Consider the following 6,513-nt stretch of genomic DNA (forward strand, 5'->3'; position numbering starts at 1 on the left):
CTCTCCTCGCAAACCACATCCACACTTCATTAGAAAAAAATAACAATTTGTATACTTGCAAAATGAACTCAGTCGTTACTGATGGGGCTCACTCTGCTCGGAGTTGCTCTGTTCAACAGCTGGCTGCTGTAAACTGTGGAAAAGTTGGTGTGATGCAGGAACCATGAGTACAAGTTATAATAACAGCCTTGTTATTCTGTTATTGTCATTCGGAGGCTCGAGTCTTCAGTATCGACTCTTTAAGGCCCTTTTGGAGGATATTGTCAGTACACAAAGACATGTTACTGCACAACGAAGTACGTTGGTTTAGAAAGGGCAAAAAATGTGTGTGTTGGGGGGTGCGAAACAAATACATAACGCTGACCCTCTCAGGACCTTTTGATGTCTCCTAAATATTGGTCAAGTTAGGAGTACTTTTAAATCTAAAGAATCTTTATGAATAGCTTTTACTCCTAAGAGAAAAAGTAGGACAAAATTGACCAAAGTAAGTTCAAAACACACATGTAAACTGCACCATTGTCACAGAGTTCTTTGTTGCTCATGTTGAGTCTATCCTTTCAAATCCACTATCCAGCAAAGGGGACCTACAGGAACTGCAGAATTTATCCTGCAATCATGTGAATCATCACAATTTAACACAGGTGGAGCCACTTACCTTGGTCTGCACTAATTTGGGATTGCTTTTACCAGGGGATGGACCCTTATCCAACCAAGTTATTTCAGTTAATTTAATTTTAATACATCTTCTGCATATTTCTAGAATATATGTTTCACTGGTAAGTGGTGGGGTAGGATGTGTAGATAAATAAGATACAACTGCTATTTTAATGCATTTTAATTCCAGGCTATAAGGGAAACAAAAGTGCAGTCTTTCTATGGGCACTGTATGACCTTATTCCAGCTTTGATTAAATATAGTAAGTCTTGTTGACGGCTTAATTTAATGTCACTTTTACACAATTCAGTTGTTGAACATTTTGCTTGAAGTCTTCATTCTATGGTTGGTTGGTTTCATTATTATTATTATTAAAACAACTGTTGATCAAACTGAATTGATGGATTCTGAATTTGAAATGGGTCACAGATGTATTTACTATCCCTTGGTAAAATACTTTTGGCTTGCCCTTTACAACAGAAGCATTCACATGGGAAAAGGGATTATTAACTGACAGTGTAAAAGCAGAAGGTTGTACCACTCCCAGTTTTATGAAATTCTAACTGTATGTGTGTGTCTTTATAAGTGGAAGAAGGTCTTAAGTTCATGGCAGTAATTTCCCAACTATTTTCTTTCACACAGGCAAGATAGGTTGTGCAAAATGTGGGAGCTGCCTTTATATAAATGCTGCAGACATTGCAATCGCAGCTCATTGTTGGATTTTCTATGACACTGGATCCAAAATCTTTCAGACACGTCCAAAATGTTGTGGCTGGCTTTGGGTATTGTGGTATTCCTCACCATTAAAAGTGAAGGAACAGGTTAGTCCTGTTGGTGATGGTTTATTGGGAAATGTTTATAAGATATTTGCAAACTGAAAATATAGAAATATTAGAAGTTCTTTTCTTCCTCAAAAAGTACAGAGAGTTTTCATATTTTGTATGTATCTGTGAGAGTTGCTATTTGGATTTCAGAACCTTGTAACAATTTTGTGTAATTATTAATTAATTTATGTAATGTTAAGTATGATTAATATTATGATTAATTTTATTATGCATATTTTGTAAATGTATTTATTTATTAAGCATTAAAAGTCAAGTTTACACTCACAGCTTAACAAACAAATGCTACATCAATAACTGATGGGTTAAACAAATACTGACACTCGTTTCTGTGTGATTTTACAGGATGCGTCTTCCCGTTTGTGTACAAGGGAGAGTCTTTCGACTTGTGCATTGCAAAAGACAGCTGGTTCGGGTATTGGTGTTCACAGACCAGTGATTTTGACAAGGACCAAAAATGGAGTTACTGTACTGCCTTTGGTAGGGGATTTATTTCCAGGGAAAATTATATATATATTTTTTGCAGATAATGATTATATATGTGAGTCTGATATCACTGTAGTAGAATATGCAGATACACCAATCAGGCTGCAATAGTGAATGGTTAATAAAAATAAAAATATACTTTTTGTTTACTTCTTCCAATTCAGTTACACAGAACTAAATAATCACTATATACCAGGTGTACATGTTGGTATACTTGTTGTTGTTGTTGTTGTTGTTGTTTAAGAGACATATAAAGAGATCATGGTAAGATACTGAAACCTTGTTTATGTTTTGAACAGGAGTTGGTGCACAAAGCCAACAATACAAGCAATGTGTATTCCCCTTTGTGTACCAAGGGAAGTCATACACCTCATGTACAAGTAAAAGCAGCATTCTTCCAAAATGGTGCTCTATAACCAGCAACTATGACTTGGACAAACAGTGGGGGTACTGTCCTGATGGTACAGGTATGTACTGCTCTTTTTATCCAGGGTTTCTCTGGAGGGTTTGACATTTTTCTATTTCATATCTTTTTACAGAACAATATTGTAGCACTTACTCTGGTGCTCTTATAAACCTTTTTTACACAAGTTATTGTAAAATACCTATTATATTGTCTTGGACAACTTTTATGCAGGTCTTTTTACACACAGCTCTATCATGGAAATACTGTACTTTGCTTACTGTTACTTTTACTCTATTGTGTAACTTAAAGTAGTAGTTGGAAACTCTAGTAGATTTATATATGTATGCTTTATTTATTATAAAGCTGTTCTATTGTGATGTTTTAAAAAAAATCTTATGAATGGTTTGAGGGACACTTCTCAGATGAATGTTCAAATAATGTAAATTTCCATTGCAAACAGTTTTCTTTATTTAATGTAAATCCAACAAAAACTGTTATTTGTTTCTGCATGATCAGACAGTGCTGATGAGACATATAATCCTTATGTCAGGGACCAACTCATTCCCACATGGACAATATTAAAACCAGACCATTTTCTCTCTTCTCTTGAGTCTTTTTCACTCACAACATATTCATATTTTGTGCTACTTATATGAATGTTCTGCAGATGAACTGACATCAACTTGCAGGAGTGTCAAACTCAGGGGCAGATTGTCCACTAGAGGCACAAAATAAAAAGCATAAAAACATCTGCAATAATTTAAGTGCTTAATTCTGACATTTATTAACGTATTTAGTTGTTATTACCCACAGCAAATGTGTATTTTATGGAATAAAAAAGTATTTATGCCAAATCACTGGTTATGCTTATTGTATACCTCTTCTCCTGCTTCCGGAGGATGACCGTTTATGAGAAGTTAAGATTTTAAGTTTTAGGGGGGGAAACTGAACCATATGCAGTTACCACCTGCACACACTAGATGGCCAAGATATTGCTATATGTATGACGATTAATGTGCATGTTGTAGCTCGCACATGAAGCACATCTCGGAAACTGTAGAAATGGACTGCGAAAGCACAATGAATGAACAGACAAATTGTCAAAAATACAGAGCATATACTGAAAGATGTTGATGTTTAAATGAGTTATTTATTTCAGTTGTTTACTCGTTTGTTATAGTTTCACGATTACATTTTGATCATCTTGATATAGCCTATGTTTAATCTTCTGTGATGTGAATGCTGATAAGTTAAATGGACTTTGGGTGTCCATCCTGAATTTTGTTCCAACCAGTGCTTATCTGGATGATTACCTGGGTGGATTGAATGCTTCACTTCAGAATCCAAAATGCTTTGTTGCTACAATATCTGGATTGTCAACGTATTAGAATTCATTAAAAATTAAATGTGAAAATCTTAAAAAAGCCTAACTGAGAAAGTTATTGCATTAATTAAGTAAAATTGGATCAAAAGGACTGGAATCTGACAACACTACTTTAATGCAGAATCTTAAAATGCATAACAATGTAAAATGTAAAATATAGAGTTGTTTTTGTGGGGATGAAGCCTAAAGTGTCCTTTCCACAGACACTCCGACAACTGCTGGGAATGCGTCGGGTGCATGTGTCTTTCCCTTCACATACAAGGGCAAGGAGTATAAGTCCTGCACCACGGTTGACTGGGTTCCTGGCCGACCCTGGTGTGCCACAGTGAGCAACTATGATGCAAACCCAAAAAAGTGGGCATATTGCCAAGGCTCAGGTACCTTTGTTATTTGTTCTTGTATTACTTACATATATAAAATGTGTCAATTCATTAAATGAAAACATTGATGTTATCATTAATTAATTTCATTTGGCACCAAAATTACTGCAACGCTTTATAATAAGGTTACATGAATAACAGTCTGTTTACTATTGACAGATGTTGAAAAATAATCAATAAGTGTAACTGAATTGACCTATTAGGAATAGAGATCAGATTTTATTGTCAACAAACATTAAAAGAAGAGATGTGTAGAAAAATGTTGTATTTATATATTATAACTAGGGTTTTGATCACATGACATCCTTATAAATGTATTGTGAGCCAATTTGCTTTCTTAATTAAATTGCGGAAAGCTATTAATTATGAAAACAAAAGTACATTATTTTTACCTATTTTAATTAGTAAAAGTCATAGAGTTCAAATGAGTCTGTACTGATTTCAGGTATTATAACAACTGGAACTCAGACTTCATGAGTCAACTGATCTGAGTTTGAGGTAAGGAACATTTATTCAACACTTTATTTTAATTTTTTGGGTTGATGTATTCAGTTTTAATTTTTAATTTGTTTTTTCTTTGTATCAGCCCAGAGCCAGACATGTGAATGTAACTCAAAGGTACTCTCAAATCATAGCTGATTTATTACCATTACCATTACCTTTTATTACATACTGTTTATACTTCTAAAAAATGAACAAACCTTCTTTTAATGAAGATGATTTTTTTTTTAAATGAATAAAATGAGAAAACTCCTTCAGTCTCAAGTCACATCATTATTGCACAGCTAATCTGATTCTGACTGACATCAGCGCTGTCACAGCGGGTCTCTGTAATGTAGCACAACAAAGTTTTGAACATGCCATACAAGTCAAGTTGCCACAGAATTTAATGTGCTGGACTGGAGGAGTCGTGGTTGCAAAGCATTTCCACTGTCTCTCAACTCCACTCCAGTCAGCACAGTATCACATCTCATACTCCACAGTGCCAAGGATGTCTGTGTTTACAGAGGTGGGTAACAGGCGACACAGAAGTAGACGCTCTTGGCATCAAGGAGACACCCTGAGTACCACTGCGAAATGGGATACCTGGTCGACTATGTTAGCAGAACCAATGCTGACTTCTTTATTTCATTTTAAAATTATGCTCCAGATGTGGAAATGACATGTTCCTGGGTATAATACCTTCTGATCAATGTTTCATCATTCTCGTCTGTACTTGTAGGTGAGGAAAGCCATAACTGGTACGGCTGCAAACAGAAGCCATGGATGCCTGTTACAAAGATGAAACACTGTTAAAATGCATTTATATCTCTTCGCTAGGATTGATTAATTTTGCCTTGGTTTGCATATTGTTTTCAAATTGTTTTTCTTTGACTAAGCATTTGCTTTAAGGAATATTCCAAAATTGCTCTTAAAATCCCATCAAAATTGCATAACTGGGAATCTGATTTACCTTTATCTGTAATAAAGATGCTTTCTGAAATGTACAGTGCTTTGTTATTTATATCTCTCAATGTAGCCCACCAGGGTTTGCAGCACTCTGTATAGTTAATAGTAAGAACATCTTGCTCTTGTACAGCACTCCTGGTTGTTGTATTCTGATGAAGTTAATTAATTGGAAAGTCACTTAACATTATCAACAATAATTCACAAAGCATTAACCTTTCTGATTTCATGAAGAATCTGTTTTATGAAAGTTCACCAGAGAAAGAAGTCTAAATTCCAGCAGATTTTTTATTAAATTATCCAATCAGATTAATTAAACTTGAGAGACCTATGAAGGCATATAATAGGCTTATAGGCATATACACTCACCTAAAGGATTATTAGGAACACCATACTAATACTGTGTTTGACCCCCTTTCGCCTTCAGAACTGCCTTAATTTTACGTGGCATTAATTCACCAATGTGCTGAATGCATTCTTTAGAAATGTTGGCCCATATTGATAGGATAGCATCTTGCAGTTGATGGAGATTTGTGGGATGCACATCCAGGGCACGAAGCTCCCGTTCCACCACATCCCAAAGATGCTCTATTGGGTTGAGATCTGGTGACTGTGGGGGCCAGTTTAGTACAGTGAACTCATTGTCATGTTCAAGAAACCAATTTGAAATGATTCGACCTTTGTAACATGGTGCATTATCCTGCTGGAAGTAGCCATCAGATGATGGGTACATGGTGGTCATAAAGGGATGGACATGGTCAGAAACAATGCTCAGGTAGGCCGTGGCATTTAAACGATGCCCAACTGGCACTAAGGGGCCTAAAGTGTGCCAAGAAAACATCCCCCACACCATTACACCACCACCACCAGCCTGCACAGTGGTAACAAGGCATGATGGATCCATGTTCTCATTCT

At 35.8% G+C, this 6,513-nt stretch overlaps 1 long non-coding RNA gene across 1 annotated transcript; it reads left to right on the plus strand.

Moving 5' to 3' along the window:
• The first annotated feature begins 1,335 nt into the window (after positions 1 to 1,335).
• LOC136759684 (uncharacterized) lies at positions 1,336 to 5,639 on the plus strand. Its single transcript, XR_010820098.1, has 6 exons — positions 1,336 to 1,475; positions 1,842 to 1,976; positions 2,282 to 2,449; positions 3,976 to 4,149; positions 4,598 to 4,650; positions 5,375 to 5,639. It is a non-coding gene; the product is annotated as an uncharacterized LOC136759684 (long non-coding RNA).
• Positions 5,640 to 6,513: the final 874 nt, after the last annotated feature.

Source organism: Amia ocellicauda, chromosome 1 (genome assembly GCF_036373705.1).
Source record: "Amia ocellicauda isolate fAmiCal2 chromosome 1, fAmiCal2.hap1, whole genome shotgun sequence".
NCBI classification, from domain to species: Eukaryota; Metazoa; Chordata; class Actinopteri; order Amiiformes; family Amiidae; genus Amia; species Amia ocellicauda.